The sequence below is a fragment of the Mustela putorius genome, unplaced genomic scaffold (genome assembly GCF_011764305.1).
Source record: "Mustela putorius furo isolate JIRA1106 unplaced genomic scaffold, ASM1176430v1.1 tig00003869_pilon_pilon_pilon, whole genome shotgun sequence".
In the NCBI taxonomy this organism is placed as follows: Eukaryota; Metazoa; Chordata; class Mammalia; order Carnivora; family Mustelidae; genus Mustela; species Mustela putorius.
This window is the reverse complement of record NW_025422021.1, coordinates 15,879,426-15,900,692: the sequence shown is the minus strand read 5'-3', so window position 1 is coordinate 15,900,692 and position 21,267 is coordinate 15,879,426. Positions and strand designations below refer to the sequence as shown.

Genomic DNA, 21,267 nt, shown 5'->3' with positions numbered 1-21,267 from the left:
TCTCTCAGTGTCTCTCTCTCAAGTAAATAAATAAAATCTTTAAATAAAAAATTACTTTATAGGAGATACATGTTACTCTCAGAGGTAGTAAATAAAGTTAAGTAAGACTTAAGGTAAACATTAAGTTTGTAATGCTATGAAAAGCTTCCATTTAGTTTAAATAGAACATAAATAATTTTAAATAAACCCCAAAAGTAGGATTAAAAGTTTTAAAAATTTATGCTCCCATGCTTCTTAAATATTTAATTTACAAGTAATTAAGGTAGTTGATTTCAAATACAGTGGAATTATGTACTATATACCATTTAATCAAACTTACTAAATACAGTGTTGCTCAAGGATCTTGAATGAAAATGGTTCCAGCTTTGGCCAGGAGATGGAGCTGTCACGTAAGATGCAGGCTTACATTTATTTATTTATTTATTTTTCAATTTAGCATGCTGCTTTCTAACAGACAGTGGGTACCATCGAGTGAGCGTCAGAACAGAAAGCTAAAGCAGAAGCAGAGAGGATGCCGTAGTCGCCCTTTTTTGTTTTTTCTTCTTCAGTGAGGATGGAGCACATGTGAAATTTTACCGTCTGCTTTAGTCAAAATTCTGAAGAACTGCTGTGGAGACTATTATATTCACCACATATATGGATTCTGTGCTATGATTTACAATTCCCTTTATTTCAGGTAAGACAACATGATTCTATCTTTGATTTATCCCTGAATTGTTATTTTTGTTAATGATAATTAAAATAAGGTGTGTGCTTTGTAAGCTTGGATTTAGATCTAAAAAGATTGAATACCTCTAATTCTGGCTGCCCTAGATCTTTAAATCCTCCTGCACTGAAATGAGATTCAACTCTGACATGCTGTATTTTAATATTTATTTGGCTTTCTGGCCTTTAGTGCCCATCTGTGACTACATTTGTGTACCTTTTGAAGGTAAAGCTTTCAAAGTGAAGGATGGGTCTTCCACTCACAAGGGAAATACCACTCCTTAATGTGGTGAACAAATTGTAGAGATGTAATGAAGCAGATTAACATGGCAGTGGCTTTGCCAAAGCCCAGGGCTGAGCCTTGTGATAGATGCCTCAGAAGCATACCAACATTCTGAGCCCAAAGGCCTTCTGAGCAATTCCTGCTAGTAATGATGGTATGGATTATTTACGTTTTGGTTTTTTTTTTTTTTTTCAATTTTAGAAAAAAATATGTAAGCAATTTCTCCCATGAAAGATTTATGTAATGTGTTTAATAGACTTGGAATGATAGTACAAACCCTCTCCCTCTCCCAGTGTGGATGTAATGAGCAAACTAAAAACAGATTAATTGCTGAGAAAATGGATTTTTCTTAGATTTTGGTGTATTTATGATGATAGGACTGTGGTTGTTTAAACTAGTCGATATTGTATAAGATACTCACATTTTAAATTATTTTTGGTGATGTAACATTAGCTGTGCTAAAAGGTGGAATGACTCAGGAGCTGGAAATTGCATGCAACAGCCTTGCTTTTCTCTGCTGCTTCTTATGATTACCCCCTAAATCCTCTTTTTATTGTTATCAACTCAGTAGGAAAAAAGCAGTTTAGAAATCTTGCATTTAAGAATCATAACTGTCACTTGTATCAATTTAAAGTAAAATTTTAAAATATTTAAAAAATATGTTTGTAAGATTGTTTTTAAATATCTCTTCTGTCTCTGAGAAGAACAGTGTGTGTATGCGTCTGTGTGATGGTGGTGGTAGAGGTGGCAGGTATGGGGGTGCATCAGTATGTTTCTATCTTACTCATCATTTTGCTATAAAGAGGTAGTTGTGCTGTGTCAGAGGTTGTGAAAGCTATGGGTCATGATTTTATAGAATGGTTTGAACCACCAAAGAAAAAAATCCGTTCTTCTGACATGTGAGGCCTATAAGGAGTTTGAAGTTCCACATAGTTCTATATATATGACAATTTTTAGAATCACAGATTTTTAGCATTTATTTCATCATTTAAAAAAAAAAAACTGTGGCTGAGAGATTTGGTTTCCCACAGCCACATGCTGAGTTGAATCAGAAGCAAGGCTAGAACACTGTTTGACAGTTTTCAATGTCTTTCATACCAGTAACACAATTTACCCCTAGTGTGGACATTTCCAAATGGCATATACCAGGTGTGCTGACATTGACTGTGTGTGTGTGTGTGTGTTTGTGTGTGTTAGTTAATTATATGAAATAGAGTTTCTTTCAAGGTACACATTGTGTTACTTCATGGCATATTGTATACAGTGCTCAATTTTCTCAAGGCTCTTGACAAAGCATCCAAGGAAACTAAAATAACTATGGAGACTCTCTGTTTCTTGATATTCTCCTTTCCCATTTGATGAAGTATATTACTCTGTTCTCTACTCATAAGTGATATGAATGGTCACATTTAGCTCACATCTCTATTCTTCTTAGTTAATAAGAGTAGACTGTACGTATAGTCTATTGACCCTTATAAAACCATCATTCCATGCTCTGCCCTTCCCGTTCTGTTTTTTTGTTTTGTTTTGTTTTTTGTTTTCACTTACTAGGCACAGACTGTGTCCTACTTCTGCAGTATCTTGAGAAAGGAAAGGAATTAAATAAAATGTGTCACTTACACAAACAATATTTATGGAGAACCATGCATCTACCAAGAACTGTCTATGGTAGAGGTTGAGACAAACAAAGCCATAGAGTTTTCTTCATGGAAATGTACATGTACAGATAATAGTATACCTCAAAATCTTATAAACATCAAAATAATAATGAAGAAAGGTGAGAAGGTGAATGGAAAAGGTATATAATGAACACCCATCTTGTGTCAGGCTCACTGTGTTACATCCTGAGATTCATATAAAGCCAACAGTCACAGTTTCTGTCCATGAGGAGCTCAGAACCTAGAGAAAAAAATTTTAAGAGGATATGATAGTTAAATTAGGTCTTATGGGTGAGTTGGTTATAAACAAATAAATGTAGAAAGTTGCTCATTCCAGGAACAGAGGGGTGAGGCAGGCAAATATAAGGCAATGGAGGCCTCTAAGGGACATCATATAGGGAAATTATAGAGAATGGTAAATAATACAATCTGAGTGAAGCCTGAAAATGTTGTGGCTTTTTTTTTTTTTCCTGGAGCAGCCTAAGTTAAGATAATGAATTTGGCCTTTGATGTAACGTATTTGACACACTAACACATACTCCCACATAAAGATGTTCTATAAGAAGGTAACAACAATTTTGTTAACAGTGAAAATTTTATTCAGATTAGAAAGAAAAGCTAAATATATGGTTGTGCATGAAGCTGTCGCAAGAGTTAGATTACACATAAATGAACATCAGCAGGGAATAAAAGTGAGGTAAAGATGACTTCAGTATTACTCTAAGATTAGGTAGAGTGAAAAGAATCTAGAAAGAATATTAATTGTGGGAAAGTAATGGAAGAGATTGGAGGAATAAGTTTCCTAGGAAGCAAAGCAAGTAAATGGACTACCAAAATAAGGATCAGAAACAATAGCAAACCCGTAAAGTGTTTGATTAATAAGAGAATGGAGTCAGAGCTGATAGACTTTATTATTATTATTAGGTCATGGATAGGTTTTAAGAGGAGAGGTTTAGTAGGTTTGCAGAGACAGGAGCTTAGACCGAGGACTAAATGGGAAATTGGACACCTGAAGAGTAATTTTCAATTTTAAGATACTTGCCAGTGAAGGGAAAGATATATAATATTTTTTATCTTGAGGGGGAAGGTACTGTTGAGTAAAAATTGATTTTAGTCCGGATTAGGAAAAACTCAGCCCCTTCATAAAATAAGGATATGAAGTCAGTAGAGAGAAACTGAAGAAGAAACAAAAAATAAAATGAAGTCCTACAGCAGACGAGAGAAGGAAGGTTCAAGAATGTATTTTCTTCGAGATACGAAGAAGGGGTAGGAGGTGATATAAAAGAAAGCTGATGTAACTTGCTTTTGGTTCTCTGTACTTGGAAATTAAAATCTTGTCTGTAAGATAAAATATCTCTTCTATTTAAATCAGTTGGTTCTTCAGAAAGGGCTATTTGCGGTTTGTGGACTCTCTGGAAGAAATAATTAATTCTCAGTAGCAAAACACTTTCCAATAGAGCATTTTTTAGTTTCATTAATCCATGAATCGGAAACTAATAACACTGTTTCTTTCACATTAGGCTTATTGAACATACTTCAGTTACCCATTTCTTACGGAATGACCTGTTTAAAAACAGATTCTATTTTAAACTTTCATAGAATTAGACCAATACATTATTTATATATGTATCTAATATATTTTTTAGGTATAATTAACATACAATGTTATATTCATTTCATGTATATAACATATGACTAAAAATTCTGTACATTACTCAGTGCACATTAGGATAAGTATAGTCACCATCTGTCACTATTCAATGTTATTATAATATTATTGACTATATTCTCTATGCTGTACTTCTTTGTGCCTTTGCCAGCTTGCAGAAGTGGCCCACTTTCCTCAGCTCTTGGCCAAACACTCTGGCCTCTGATTCCATCTTTACATCTTCTTTTCTCTAATTTGATTATTTCGGGCTGGTTTGCTAGCATCTGAATTAATTACTCAAGCTTGTGCCTTTTCCTCCCTGTTTCATTAGTATTTTACAAGGACAAACGTGAAGAGAAAGAGAAGAGAGTCAGTTTAAATACAAAGCCCCTTCCCTTAGGCAAACTAACCTCCTTTATAAGGCTTCCTACCATAAGTTCTTTCTCCCTCTCTATTGACAGTTCAGAATCTTGTCTTTTCTAGATCTCCTCTAGGCAATCCCTTGCACTTGCAGGCCCGGAGATAGCAATGTGAAGCTTGGAAAAAGGCACAGGTATGATGAAAAATTCCTTCCTTCACACAGAAAGGAGCCTTTGCAATCGCTGCTTTCTCCGTTCAGATTAATGTAATTCACTTTAGAATTGGTGGGACAGAAATCCACCTTCTTTTTCTAGACCTAACTTTATCCCACTGTGTGGTGAGCCTGGCGGTCAGTGAGAAGAGCCGAAGTATGTGTTTAGGTGGCAGTATGGACACAGATGACTTCGCTTCCCTCAGCACTGAGCTTGGGCAACATTGTAAAGGCAGTCCCCCCACCCCCACCCCATAGTCCTCTTCCTCCAGTCTTCTTTTGTGGAGGTCACCTCTGGATATCCTCATAACTACCTCACTCAGCTTCTCAGCCCAATAAATAATTTTATCTTTATCTAGCTTCAACTCCCAGGCATTGAAAGATTAAGACAGAATTTAGCTTTTATTTGTGTTCATTTTTATTCCGTTGTTATTAAGAAATTGGAGTTACTAACAACTGTGGAACTTTTAATCCTTATCCATTTAGAAACTTGATGTTTATTTTTCTTCATCTTTTTTTGACTAGCAGTGCAGACACTTTGGGGAGTATAGATGGGATAACTGATGATTTGAAATAGAAACCCTAAGTCAAGTTTAATTCCATTAATAACTGTTGTGCACCCCACAGGAGGGTCATAGGCAATGCTATCATATAGCAAACCTAGGTTATTACTTCTCAGCTCAGATTACTTTCACAGATTCTATATTTGGATTTGTTAAGTTCCATTGACAATTATTTATTTTATAGTGTTATAATTTTATAGTAGGTCATACAAAATACAAAGCAGGTCTTGGAATAATATCGTTCAAACTTCTGCTCAAAACAAATATCCTAGAAGTAAACAACAAGGTCTTCTAAAATTTCTATTGGAGAACTTCTCTAACAAATGTTGCAAATACTTTAATATCAACTCCAAACCACTTTCAGATGCTGTCATTAGAAAAAAAAAAACAAAACACCACTTTCCTTGATTTTATCACTTTTTGCTTTATAAATTTTTAGTACATCTAATTCAGTATTCTTTAAATACTGATGATAGTTATAAACAAGTTTATATCAAAGGGAAACCCACTTGGAAAAAAGTCAAGAGATTTAATACAGGTTTTACATTTTAAAATAGTGTGGATTTGGATTTTTCCAACAGTTACTTCCCATGTCTATTACCTGTAGAATACAAGTTTAATATGATATTCTTTAATTTTGTTTATAATAACATTAAGGTTTATGAAAAATATGGTTTGCTTATATTGGTGAATGATCTTGCTTTAGGGCTCAAAAAGGAAAAGTCATAATGCCAGTGAAGGCAAATAAGATCTTTAATTATCAAAATGTAATTTCATATTATATTGATTTTAAGAAGCATTCGAATTTTATGTACATTTTGATATTAGTGATGAATACCATTAGCAACATAGTAGTGCCTATGTTGGAAAAGATGACCAGCATTAAGAACATAAAATGAAATCATACTGAATCTCAAGAGTTACTCACTTGTCTCCCTGTAATATACATAGAGTAGTGTCATCTCTTCCTTATTACATTTGGGTTTAGAGAAATTGGAGGTAGTTTGAAGCAGAGGGCAAGGTGGACTTTGCAAATCAAAGGTGTAGATTTTTCCTGGTAATATTCCACTAAACTTCTAAGTCAAGACCTTTATTTGGAAAAAAATATCATTACTAACCACACTCATAATGGAAAAACTTTTCTTTCATATAAAGGGGCTTTTGTTATTTGTGAAAATTCCGGAGAACTGGTTTAAGAATCAAGGGTATTTAAATATATTTTATTTATCAGAATGTACTAGAAGATTTTTGAGGGTAAGAATATCATAATTTTAGTTAACTTTATGTTTGTGCTTGCTAAAATATAAATTTTACTGGAATAAAATGATCTTAGTAAAATGGAATAAAATTAACTGGAATAAAATGATCTTAGTACTCTTCGTGAGTAATCCTCAGGAAGCACATTGAATTGCTTGAATTATTATTAAAGTTTGGAATGATTAAATCTTGTATTGTTATCTAGGATCAGTTGGGATTATAATACACTTTCAGCAAGAGCATGTCTTGGTGGTATTAGCAGATGATAAGTGTGCAATTATGTGATTGTATAATTATGCCCTGTTACATGTTGTGTTGGTTGATTTGTATGGGAGAGTGACAATGAAACAAGAAAGTTTCTATTAGGCTTTGTATAAAGAATAGTGAATTGGTTGGAATATCATGAAAAGTGAGTTTATGATAAGATTATGGTAAGAGAATGCTGATACTGTCTCCCTTTTTGGAATAACTGATGTCAAAAGGTGAAATATGTAAGACATGGAGCAAGCCAGCTAGAGGCCAGTTGGGTAGTATCTCTATCAACCCAGCATTGTGAGCTAGGATGTTTTTCTCCTTTTGTGTCTCATCTGGTTAGAGCATCTCTGATGGCCCAGAAATGGCCAGATATAGGATAATGCCAGAGAAATACCCAGACTTACACTTGCTATTTCCTACATCAACAGTCCTAGAAATCTGGGGGGCCTGGTTATTTAGACAGGGTGACCATAGTGTATCATCTAAATTAAGATGTGGTTTGTTAATAATTTCTCCAGAACAAAATGTGTATATCAGGACTGTCTCAAATGAAGTGTGATATTATGGTCATCACATTTCTAACAGTTGGAAGAGAAGAAAGTAAAAAAAAGTACTATGCCAAGTTTTATATTTGATCAGTCTACCTAAATTAATGGTCCATGGTTTAGGTGCTTCAGTGTCACAAAGTTAATATGTAAAATGGCCCATCAATTTAGATAAAGAACATGAAGATGAGCTGTTCAGTTATTGGCCTTGCTGAACCTACCAACTGAAATCTCTAATGACTCTTCATTGAATCCCTAGTTGTATCATCAGGAATGACCTGATTTTATGAATTTTGAGCCTGATACATGCTGATAGTATCAACCTAGACTCAGCTGAAAGAAGCAGAGTATAGGAAACACTTTTGCACTTGCTATAGCTTATTCACAGGCTTTCAGGAGAAGATCTGCATTGATGGGTTCAGCATGAGTCCTGTATCCTCAGAATCAGAGCTTCCTATATCCCTAGGAATTTCAAGGTGAAATGAGAGCTACTAAAATAAAAGTAATAATTTGCACAAAACCTATGAGAATCTTCAATTCTGTCAGTTTGGTGGGTTGAGTGAACATAGAACTCATTTGCCAACATCTAGAAACTATAAATAAGACACAATTTTAAAATGCCTTAAAAATACATGGTTAAGCTCCAAATAAATGAAAAAGACTTTGGTAATCAGAAATAAAGTGATAACCAAAAACCTGAGTAATAAACAAGAAAGCTGACCCAGGGATCTGGGGAGTAGAAGGATATACATAGAAAAAAGCCCAGTTTCCCAAAGGGTTTAGTTTTAAAGTCTGTGCAAGTATAAGGCTGAAGTCTTGTAACATAGGGAGTTGAAATTGAGAACCCCTGAGTAGAGCATAGAACCTCAAAAAGTTCTATAGTCACTGAAATGAGAATTAAAAAGTGTAATCTGTTAAATCAGGACTTCAGAGAAACTTGTCTCTGTTCTGTCTTTCAGGGAAAAAAAAAAGTCTTTTAGAAAGAATTTAAAAATACACACACACACACACACACACACACACACACATATATATATAAATTATATGCGTAGGTATTACTTAAAATGCGTAAGTTAGGAAATGTTACTTGGGATCCAGTAAAGGAAGCCATTAGTACAAGACAAGAATATATTAATAGTTGAACACACTAGAGAAGAGAGAGCAATTAAAGTGCAGCCGCAGAGGGGTCAGAAATAGAAGGGAGCAGACATGAACCAAATGGGATGATTCTAGAACAGATTACTTAAAACTACTCATATGGTTTCATTGCTGACCAAGCCTACCTGAAGCACTCAAGGCAAAAAAATGAGACTGGTCATTATTTGGGAAATAGATTTCTTACTTGCTTTTACATTTTCATTTGTTTCTTTTAAAAATTGATATTGACTTCTTTTGTCATATTAGTTCAGATTCTCAGAAGAAGAGGTAAAACAGGATATTGTGGAAGAATCCTTTGTACTCAGTATTGATCCCATTCCTATCACTCCCTTCTCAGGTAACAGCTATTTGAATTTGATGCAGAGTCTTTACATTCATATGGTAAAATTATAGTCCACATGACTTGCACACACATATAATATGAAGTACTGTTTTACATGTTTTCTTAAAATTTTATAAGTGGTATTATACTGAAAATGTCTTTTCATATTTTCTTTTTAACCTCAACATCATGTTTTTGAGAATTGATCTGTTTGATATATGGACATAAGTTTCAGTAATTTCTACTGATGTATAACTTCCGATTATAGGACTATATCACAAGTTATTTATAATTCTATAATGATGGATAGATTTCTTACTATTATAAACAATGCTGCCATGAAAATATTTTTTTTTATCTACCTGTGAGTTTGTGTCATAAATCAAACATCCTGCTTGACAGCTTTACTCTTTTTTTTTTTTTTTTAAAGTAGGCTCCACACTAGGTTTGCAGCTCCAATGCGGAACTTGAACTCACAACCCTGAAGAGTCAGACACTTAATTGAGCCACCCAGCGCTCCAACAGTTTTACTCTTTTGATTGTAGTTCACATAATTATTCAGCAGTCCAAATTTCCACTGCCAACATTATAACAGTTTTAATCTACTTTTTTTTACAGAGGGTAAACCCATTATAAAATTTTGAAGTAAATGGAAAATTCTTAGTGTTCATGCGATGAATTTATTGGGAAGACGATGGTATCTGTCAACATTTAAAAGATGCTCATTTTTTTTTTAAGATTTTGTTTATTTATTTGATAGAGAGAAAGATCACAAGTAGCAGAGAGGCAGGCAGAGAGAGAGAGTAGGGAAACAAGCTCTCTGCTCAGCAGAGAGCCCGATGCGGGACTTGATCCCAGGACCTTGAGATCATGACCCAAGCCAAAGGCAGAAGCTTAACCCACTGAGCCACCCAGGTGCCCCAAGATGCTTATCTTTTGATGGAACATTTTCACTTCTAGGAATCAGTCTTATAAATATGCTCAGACACGGCATTCATTACAGCATTGTTTATTAATAGTAAAAACCTGGGAATGACCTAAATATCCACTAATGAGGACAGGCTTAATCAGTTGTGATGCATCTTTATAACAAATACCATATAGATGTATATAAAAATAATTTTAGGCTTCTATATACTGATACGGAGAAATGATCAAGAAATATGGTGAAGTGAAGAAATCAGGTTTCATAACACTATGAATGGCGTTATCTCATTTGTGGGGAAAAAAAGGAAAAGCTGTTATAATTACATTTATTGATATGTATTTACATATGTTTAGAAACATTTTGGATGAATATACAGAGTCTTTAACTGGTTATTTTGGAGCTCTGAATTTGTATGGGAAGATTAGTATGTAGGATATTTAACTTATTTTTACTTTATGTTCCTTTATTCAGTTTGCATTTTTAATAGTAATCATGAATTTCTTTTGTATACTAAAAATACACATAAAGTATTATCCATTACTTACTATCTGATAATATTTTTCCTTTTATGTTTAAATGTTATAACTTGTACCAAAGTATTTTTTAATGTAGATCCATGCTGCTTGGATATAGTTTAATAGTATTTATCCTAAATGAGATTTTTCTGTAGGGGTTTTATTTTGTGTGTACTTTATTCTTTCTCTCTCTCTCTTTTTAGCATCAAAAATTATTCAAACCTTGAAAGCAAACCCATGATAAAATATTGATTCAGAATATTTGTACATCTGAATATGCATCTTCTTAGGAATTTGCACAAATATGTGATAATTGGCTTTAAGCTCACTGGCACTATCTCTAGCCTGACTCCCTTACCCAAAACCTTGGTAATTTCAGTTTGTATATAGATGATTTCAACGTACTGTCTATATTAAAACCTAAATTACCAACTTAGCTCTCTGAAAATCTTTGCCACCACCGGTGGTTTCTTTACCCTTTCTCAGGCATTCCCTTGCATGGTTGTATCTTAGACATCTTCTTTGTCAATATGGTGACCTGACCATGGTCTTCACTTCATGCGGTCTGCACCACCTAGCATTGTACCTTGAACCCCAACTCAAACGATACTTTAACCCAGCCAGGACTCCAGTGCATTGATCTTACCACACTTTCACTGTCCTCACTTACTGAATGTCCTCTTTACTTTTATTAAATAGATTAAATTCCATGGCCACCCATAATAATCACCTCTTACATACACATACACACTTAACTACCCACCCTTTTTAATTATCTGGAAAAATACCCATCCTCGTCATTTCCAACTCTCCCCTACTTCATACTTGCATCCATGCAGCTAGACACAAGCACAACCTCAAGTGGGCCTTTGATACTGCCCAACAATCAGCACAGTGCCCTGAACCTCTCACTGACCCAGTTTCTGGGACTTGGATTCCACATCCTGTCTTTTCTCTTCTCCCCATTACTTCCTGCTTCATCTTCATTCTCCTTTGACAGCTTTGGTTCCCACACCACTAAGAAAATGGAAACAATAAGAAGAGATTTTTTTCCCCTTCAGACTTTTATCATAACTACATGTACTTCCCTACCAAGTTCCACACCTACATAATCTGACTTCCCACCTGTTACCTTAAATCAACTATCCCTGCTTCTACCTGAAATAATCCCTGTGTCTGTGCACCAGATCTTATTTCTCTATTTCTTCTTACCTACACAAGGGCATTGCTTCAGCAGTTCTTTTCTCGCTCCTACTTCAGTAATTTTAGTTCTTTATTGTATCATCATGAAACATTTTATTATTGCTTCTATATTAAAATAATGTTTTCCTTTATCAAGTACTTCTCAGTTTCTTTCCTTTTCTTTTCAAAAATACCTGCCATAAAAGTTCGCTGTATTCTCTCTCTCCCTTTTTCTCTCCACTCCCCCATTCCCTTTTAAATCCACTTTAGTCAGGTTTTCATTTCCACCATTTTATCAAAACAATTCTTCATAGGAATCCAGTGAAGACCACACTATAAACCCAGTGGTCCATTCTCACTCTTAGTCCAGCTCAATCATTCAGCAGTATAGGACATAGTGCATAACTGAATTCCCTTGATATCCTTCTTTCCCTTGGATTCCTGGACAGCCTATAATCCTGGTTCTTCTTTTGTCTCACTTTTTTTGTCTCACTTCTTCACAGTCATTTTACTTTTTACTCTGCCTTACCAAATGTCAATATTTGGGCGTGTCCCTGGTTTAATCTCTGATTCTCTTTTCTTCTGTATCTTCATCACTTTCTTGTAATCCCATTGCATCTCAAGGCTTTAAATCTCATAAAAATAATGATGACTTCCAAATATGTTTATCCCCAATTTTCTGCTGCACTAAAGATCTATGTGTCCAACACCTTATTTGACTTACTGGTTTGCATATTTGATAGACATCTCAAATTTAACAAACCCTAAACTAAATTTCTGACTTTCCCTCTCCCTGGCCAACCTGCTCCACCCCCAGCCTTTCCCCATCTAACTTGTTAGGGAGGGAACTCCAGTCTTCCTGTCTTAGACTGAAAACTTCTAGGGTCATTTTTGAATGTTCTCTTTCTCTCATATCCCATATCCTATTCTTTAGGGATTTCTGCTTATTTAGTATTCAGAACATATTCAGAATCAAACTGTATCCTGCCATCTCCACTGCCACCGGCCTGATCTAAGGCATCAAGTGTCTCCTGGATTTCTGCCTTAATATCATAAGTGGACTTTATTTTTCACTCCTCCTCACAATCTATTTTCAGCACAGCAGGCAGAAGTAAGATTACACCACATCTTTGCTCAAAATTCTCTAAGAGTAAATTTTCTCGGACTAAAATATATAATTTCCTTGTTGAATTTGGTCTCCATTTCATTAGTTCTCTGAACTCATCTCCAATTTCTCTTTCCCTTACTCACTTTTACTGTTTCTTGAATATTCCAGGAATGCTTACATCTTTAGAGATGGCTCATCTTCCTGGAAGGCTTTTGCCTCAGATATTTGCATGACTAACTCCCTCACCTGCTTCAAGTCTGTGCTCAAATGTCACTTCTAAATGATGCCACTCTATCCTATTTAAAATCTCATCCCCCTTTCCCAGCTCACTCTTCTGATCCTCCACACTCTGCAGTATTTTCATTTCTTTTTTGTTTCTTGCTTTATTCTTCTTTCCTTTCATTTTCTTTCCTTCCTTCCCTCCCATATTACAACTCTTACCATCTTCTAGCATATTGTATAAATTTTCTGTTTCCTCTGCCAGTAATGTAACCTCCAAGTGATCAGACATTATTATTTCTTTGGTGCATTGATGTATCACAAAAACTTAGAATAGAAGAACTAAAATAATATTTGTTTTATAAATGAATGAATTTTAGAAACTTAAAGTATATTCCTTTAAGCATGCTAAGAAGTTTTCTTAGCATGTTTTCTCTCACTTTTATTGAGCTGATTCACATTTAAAAGTGCCCAGAACAGTCTGCTTAATTTTTCACTCAGTATTTCTGTCAATAACAGTGAAATGTATATTAATATTATAAAATCTGGCCTTCCAGGTAAACATATCATTAATACTGGCTAATGGCCTATTTCTAATTTATATAAAATTTAGTGTGTTTCTCTTGGGGCTTCTTTGCTTATTTGTCATTGTTCTGCATTGGGAGCTCCTCAAAGTCAGGAATTTGATCTTCAGATCTGCCTTTCAAGGACCTATCCCAGTGCTGGTACATAAGAAGTTTTTGTTTTTGTTGTTGTTGTTGTTTTCAAAATACTAATTTACCTATAGTTCTCTTTTATAGTGGAAACTTTATCTGGTTTTGATATGTGTATTGCTGGACACATAGGATGAGTTTGGATGTTTTCCTTCCTTTTCTATTTTTTGGAATAGTTCAGAATAGGTATTAATTCTTCTTTACATGTTTGATAGAATTTTCCCGTGAAGCCATCTGGCCCTGGACTTTTTTGTTTTGGGGAGATTTTTTTATTATTGATTCAATTTCTTTCCTTATAATAGGTCTGTTCAAGTTTTCTATTTCTTCCTATTTCAGTTTTGCTAGTTTATATGTTTCTAGTTTAATCACTGAATGAAAATACACAAAATTTAATATCAATCCATCAATTCTGGATTGTTTATTTGAGATTAGGTTGTTTATTTTATGGTTTTTAGGTAATTATTATGAGGGTAGATTGTTTATTTGAGATTTTTTTTTTAATGTAGGTATTTATCACTGAAATTTCCTTCTTAGAACTACTTTTGCTGCATCCCATAAGTTTTGGTATGCTGTGTTTCCCTTTTAATTTATTTCATGATTGTTTTTGACTCATAGGTTGTTCAAAAGTCTGTTGTTTAATTTCCACATATTGAAAATTTTCCAGCTTTCATCCTGTTATTTATTTCTAGTGTCATATCATTATAGCTGAAGAAGATATTTGGTATGACTTCAACATCCTTAAATTTGCTAAGACATGTTTTGTGACCTAACAAAATCTATGCTAGAGAATGTTTTGTGCAGACTTAAGAAGAATGTGTATTCTGTAGTTGTTTGATAGAATGTGTTATATATGTCTATTAGACCCATTAGGTCTAAAGTATGGTTCAAATCCATTGTTTTCTTGTTGAGTTTTGTCTGGATGTTCTATCTGTCATTGAAGTGAGGTATTCAAATCTTCTATCATTGTATTGTCTAGTTCTCCCTTTGACTCTGTTGTATTTGTTTAATATATTCAGGTGCTCTGATGTTGGATGTGTATATATTACAATTGCTGTATCTCTTTGATGAATTGACCCCTTTATCATTATATAATGACCTTCTTTAATTCTTGTTACTATTTTTCTCTTAAAGTCTGTTTTGTCTGATATAAGCTCAGTGCTACACCCGTTTTTTGTGCATGGCATAACTTTTTCCATCCCTTCACTTTGAGTCTGTGTGTTTCCTTAAAGATAAGCAAGTCTCTTATAGACAGCATATAGTTTGTTAGTTTGTTTGTTTGTTTTTACTTCAGCCACTGTATGCTTTTTGATTGGAGAACTTAATCCATTTACATTCAGATATTTATGGTTATGCAGTACTTACCAGTGCCATTTTATTAGTTGTCTCCTGGATCTTTTGTAGTTCCCTTCTTATTTTCTTCTTTTGCTGCCTTCCTTTGTGAATTGGTGATTTTTTTCATTGTGTTGATATGCTATACTTCCATTTAAGTTTTGTGAATCTACTATAGGTTTTGCTTTTTGGTTACCATGAAGCTTAATCTTTGTAATAGTCTATTTTGAGCTGATAACAACTTAACTTGTACTTGAGCGTACAACAACTCTACCCTCTTACTCCCGTCTTTTATTATTTTAATCTCAAAATCTCTTTTTATAATGTGTATTCATTGACAAATTATGGTAGCTATAGTTATTTTTAATACTCCTGTCCTTTAAAATTTTATATTATAGTTATTAGTTAACACATCACCACGTTACAGTGTTAGAATATTCCAAATTTGATTATACATTTACTTTTACAATGTTATATGTATTTTCATATGTTTTCATGTTACTATTAATCATTCTTTCATTTCAAATTAAAGAGCTCCTTTCAGTATTTAGTATTTCTTGTAATGAACTATCAACTTTTGTTTGTCTGGAAAAGTATTTCTCCTTCATCATTGAAGTATAATGCTGCTGAATATTCTTGGACGACATTTTCTTTTCTTTCAGCGCTTGGAATATATCATTCCATTCTCTTTTGAATAACTATTGAAAGATATGAATTTAGTGCCATTGTATTGCCAGTAAAGTCCCTGTTTCTGTATGTTGTTTCTGTTTCTTTCTGGTCTATGTTACTCTGGGGCCCTCTCTTTGCTTATAGGATCCCCTTTAATATTTCCAGCAGGGCTGGTTTAGTGATCACAAATTCTTTTAGTTTCTGTTTGTCCAGAAGCTCTTTACCTCTCCTTCCATTCTGAATGAAAGCCTTGCTAGATATTCTTGGCTGCATGCTTTTCTCATTTGTACTCTGAATGTATCATGCCAGCACTTTCTGGCTTGCCAGATCTCTGTGGATAGGTCTGCTGCCAATTTAATGTTCTACCCGTGTATTTTAAGGACCTCTTGTATGTAGCTGCTTTCAGGATTTGTCTTCATATTGCTGAAATTTGCAGGCTTCACTCTTAAATGTTAGGGTGTTCATCTATTTTTATTGATTTTTGAGGGGACTTCTCTTACCTCCTGGACTTGAATGCCTGTTTCCTTCCCCAAATTAGGGAGGTTCTCAGCTATGATTTGCTCAGATATACCCTCTGTCACCCTCTCTTTTTCTTCTTCCTCTGGGACCCCAATAATCCTAATATTGTTTTGCTTTATAGTATCACTCATTTCTTGAGGCCTCCCCTCATGGTCTATTAGTTGTTTTTCTCTCTTTTCTTCAGATTCCTTCCTTTCCATCATTTTGTCTTCTTTGTCACTCTCTCTTCTGCCTCATTTACCTTAGTGGTTAGAGCATCCATTTTTTTAGACTGCGTGTCAGTTAAAACCTTCTTTAATTTGGCCAGATTAGATTTTATTTTTGCATTAAGAGATTCTTAGTGTATTCTATGGTTTTTTCAAACTCAGCTAGTAACTTTATAATCATTATACTGAATTCAATTTCTAACATTTTCCTTATATCCATATTGACAAGATCTATGGCAGAGTATTACCTCTGGTACTTTCTTTTGCTGTGAATTTCTCCTTCTAGTCATTTTGTACAGAGAAGAATAGATGAATGCAAGAACAAAATCAAAACTATCAACTCCAATCCCAGCAAAATGCACACTGGACCAATCTGAAGAGGTCAGAAACCAAAAAAAAAGAAAAGAAAAGGAAAAGGAAAAAAGAATATAATCTACCAAGTGGAAAAACACAGGGTGATCTATTTGGTCTGGGGTGTATTTTGGTCTATTTTTCTGAAGACACTAAATCCCACAATTGTGAAGGAATATATATGTATATAAAATTGAATACAGTGAAAGGAAGCCAAAAATGAAGAATATATCTATAAACTGTAAATGTAAAAATGAAAATTTTTAAAAAAGACTGAAAAACAGTTGATAAAATGAGAAGCTAAAAAGGAAAATGAGAACCTTGAAAAGGAAAAAAAAAAAATTTTTTTTAATGGAGACACCAAAGACTAAAGACCTCAAATTCTATATAGTATTTTTCCCAGTACAGGAGTTTTTCATTTCTGAGTGATTCATAAACTTGGTATTTAACTGATGTTCCTGCTGGTCTTCGGGGGTATGGGGGGTGGCTGTTGCACTGATTCTCAGGTATTTTTGCCGGGCAGAATTGCACTACCCCTACTCAGGGGGCAGAGCTCAGTGTAAACTGCTTCAGGTTGCTCTATGTAGCTTTTGTTCTCTGAAGGCTTTTGCTGCTTTAAAAAACAAGAAAAAAAAAAAAAAGAAGGAAAAATTGTTGTACCCCGTCTCTAGCTCTAGAGCTGAATGATTGCTGCCCCCACTCTTCAGTGCACTGTCAGGAAAAAGCAGTCAATCCCTTTTGTTTACTTCAAACTCTGAAGACTGCTGCGGTACACACCCACACCAATCCTCCCAGGGGTGTGTGTGCGTGTGTGTGTGGAGGGCCAGGGTCTCAGGAAGGTCCTGCAGCCTGTTGGACCCCTGCTTCTGGAGTAATTTCCTGATTGTATGTGCATCTGGGCACTCCTCCAAGGGGAAGGAGCAGGGTCTCCCAGCAGCTATCACTTGCTGGGTCCCTGCTTGGAGAGTAGTGTCTGGATCATGCAGTGGTTTGCAATTTATGGCAACACCTAGCTGAGAGACCATGCCAAGGCTCATTAATTGTAGCCGGCTTCCCTCTTCCAGTGCTTGGGAACTACGCCGGCTCAGGCATCCCTGTTCTTTCTGTGACCCTGGGGATCCAGAGACCTTGTTGTCCCACTTAGGATTCTGCCCCACTTCACTTATCTGATCACCTTTCAGGCAGGGATATTCCTCACAGGAGCAGACTTCTAAAAGTTCCCATTTTGCACTTCGCTGCTATATCACTTTCCAGTAGCTGGCTTAGGGAGGCTCCCTCCCCCCATAGTTTATCCTTCCATATATCCCCTCAGATTCATGTCTCCACATCTCCTGTCTTGCAAAAAGTGGTTGCTTTTCTATTTGTAGAATGCAGGAATTCTTTTCTTACTTCTCAGATTGGATTCACAGGTGTTCAGAATGGTTTGATAGATAAGTAGCTGAATTCGAGGGACCAGATGAAATGTGGGTCCCCTATTCTTCTGTCATCTTTTTTAGAAACCATCTTTCAACTAACATCTTCTTTCATAAAGATAGAACCGTTTTCAAATGTACGTGTGAAAGCATAAGGAAAGTGCCATATCCATCCCACTTTCTTTGGCCTATAAAGTTTTTGGTGAGAAATCTGGTGGTTGACTAATGGAGGTTCCTTTGTAGGTTACATTTTTTTTTTCTTTTTCTGCTTTTAGGATTTTGTCCTTGTCTCTGATTTTGACAGTTTTATTATAATGTTTCTTGGAGATAATTTTAGATTGAAATATCCAAATCTCTCCCCAGATTGGGAAATTCTCAACCATTATTCTGTTCCTTAGAGAACATCTCTTCTTTTGGACTCCAATAATTCACACATTGTTTCTTTTCATGGTATCTCAGAGATCATGTAGGTTTTCTTTTTTGTACATATAATTTAAAAAAAATTTTTATAAACATATAATGTATTATTAGCCTCAGAGGTACAGGTCTGTGTCATGTAGACTTTCTTTACTCTTTTCTTTCTTTCTTCTTTTTTTTTTTTATTAACATATAATTTATTATTTGCTTCAGGGGTACAGGTCTGTGAATCATCAGTCTTATACAATTCACAACACTCACCATAGCACATCATTCTCTTTTCTTTATTCTCCTCTAACCAGATAATTATAAGTTTCTTATCTTCTTATTCACAGATTCATTCTTCTCTTGGCCTGGTCAGGTGTTGATGTACTTTATTGCATTTTTCATTTCATTTGATTATTTTTTGTGTCTACCACTCTTTTTTTGTCATCTACTCAAGACTCTCTCTTACTGGTGCCTTGGAAGTTCACACAGGGAAACAATTGATGTCTGAGAGTGTGGGGGATATGTGTGAGACATTCAAGCTAGTTGCAGAGATCCATGGGTGATGCTTTCCCAGCAGCAGAGTCTACAGTGTAACCATCAGGGACCATGTCCCTTAAAGACCTCTGATAATGTTATCAGCTACATTCCTCCCCCTTGTCATGGAACTTTCAGTTTAGTAATCTAGATTCTTCAAGGGAGAAAGGATTCTCTTTGGCAATGTCCTACACAGTTGAGGAAGTCAAGCAAACACTCATCTGTCCTCCCCTTTTCCCATGGGAGAAATAGCTGAGAATGTCTCAGTCCTAAGCTATGCTACCTTGGGGGTAAGGATGGTACAGGCAAATTCAAGCTGTTCCTCTTATTTACTCCAGTACATTCCAAAAATTTTTTTTCTCTACTGGAGTGCTAGAAATTCTCTCCTGGAAATGGGCTTTCTTGTCCATGGGTGACTGCCCTTGTCAGTGTTCTTCAGGTACTCCTGGACTATGGCTGAGAAGGACCTGAACCAGTTCATGGGCTTCTGCAGGAACCACAAGTGGTAATGAGGTCTCTCTGCCTATTATTTGATGCACAGTTTGTAAGACTTGAGTGCCTTGGAATATGGTCCTGGATCCCACAACTCCCATGGAGGAACTTTTATTCAGGGATGGATACCAAAATTTTGTTGTGCAAGTTTGAGAAGGAAATATGAAGGATGCCTTATGATATTGACATCATTAGGATATAATTGAAATTACTCAATTTATTTCTCCTAAAGAGTGTTCATGCATGTCTTCTTCTAAGTGTCAGCTTATATACTTGTTTTTGTTAAATACCTAATGTCTTCATTACTTTATTTATAGAAAGTTTCCTCTAAATAAATGTGCCAACTAACTAGAAAATGGATCACTTTCCATTTGATCTTATATAAAAATAGCTTCCACTATTTTTCTGTCTTCAATACATTCCAAGGTTTCAGTGAAAAATTTTTGAAATGTATGTGAACTTTTGTCCTAATTAGATCTAACTCAAACATTGCTCTGACGTTTTCATATGGAAAGTCACATATTCCTCTGTACTTCCATTGCATCCTGCAGCTGTCTCTCACTTGTCATAATGTGGACTAGTCGAATATATGCTTACCTGGGTCATCTTTCATATGAAATTGTGCACTGTATAAAGATAGACATTGTGTCTCATAGTTCTACTGAGCTACTCAGTATCTACACATATTGCCTTTCATAGGAAGTGATCAATATGTCTGCTGAGCTTTAGTCATTTAAAACTTCAATTGGGATACTATTTGAAATTTCTTACTTTCACAGCATAACTATTTTCTGTTTCAAGTGACTTCTTAAAATAGCTCTCTGCAGTTTGCTTTATGATAACTCCTTTAAATATCTTTTAAAATTACTGTTTTAGTAGACTACATAGTTCTTTGTAGAAGAATATAGATTAAGCATATACTAAATTTCCAGAGAAAACTTAAATAATAAATATAATTGTGGGAAGGTCTCTCTGTCTCCCATACACAATTTCAATTTCCAATTCTCACTCATAATGAATTCTATTACTCCACAAGTAGTTAACTTTTATAACCAATAACAGGATTAATCAACAATAGTCACATACACATGTGCACACAAACACAAAAATATCCATTCTATCTCTTCCAGTCATCATTATCTATCCTCAAAAATGCAACATAGCAAATAAAATGGCCTAGCTCCTATAGAAGTTAGTAAAATATAGATTATAGTACTCTTTTGACATCATGATTATAGAGAATGTATATTTTGTAGGCTATTTCAAATCCTTAACTGCAGAATTGTTTCAGATAACACCTTACTCAGCCAATATATTTAAGCTCATTTTCTCCTGAGCTGCTGGTTTCTTAGATTCCTAACCTTGGCTAACTCTTCAAAAAAAATTCTGCTCTTTATTAAAGACAAGAAAGAGTTATAAATGAAGCAATGTATAATTTAAAAGTCAATATAATACATTTTACAATTCAAAACATTCTAAAATGTGAATGGATTTGGGCTATATTTTAGTATACAATATTTTAGTTTTTGTGACAATGTTTCTAGCAAATTAAGGGAAGTGATATTTCATGAGCTAATGTTTTTTATAGCAAGTAACAGAAACAGACTAAAGAAAATATTACTAAAAAAATAATCTGGGTATAGAGTGGCTCATGGACATGGATTCAGAAAGGACATACATGCAGATTTTCCAATATATAGATGGTAAGAACCAGTGGAAC

General features: G+C 34.8%; 1 protein-coding gene across 3 annotated transcripts in view; it reads left to right on the top strand.

Moving 5' to 3' along the window:
• Positions 1 to 446: 446 nt before the first annotated feature.
• Positions 447 to 21,267, top strand: part of LOC101682837 (sodium channel protein type 2 subunit alpha) — a 137,984-nt gene continuing 117,163 nt past the window's right edge. For all 3 annotated transcript variants that reach the window (XM_004743983.3, XM_045066746.1, XM_013052020.2), the window contains exon 1: positions 447 to 676. The gene's annotated coding sequence lies outside the window, so the exon portion shown is untranslated. The remainder of the gene's footprint in view (positions 677 to 21,267) is intronic.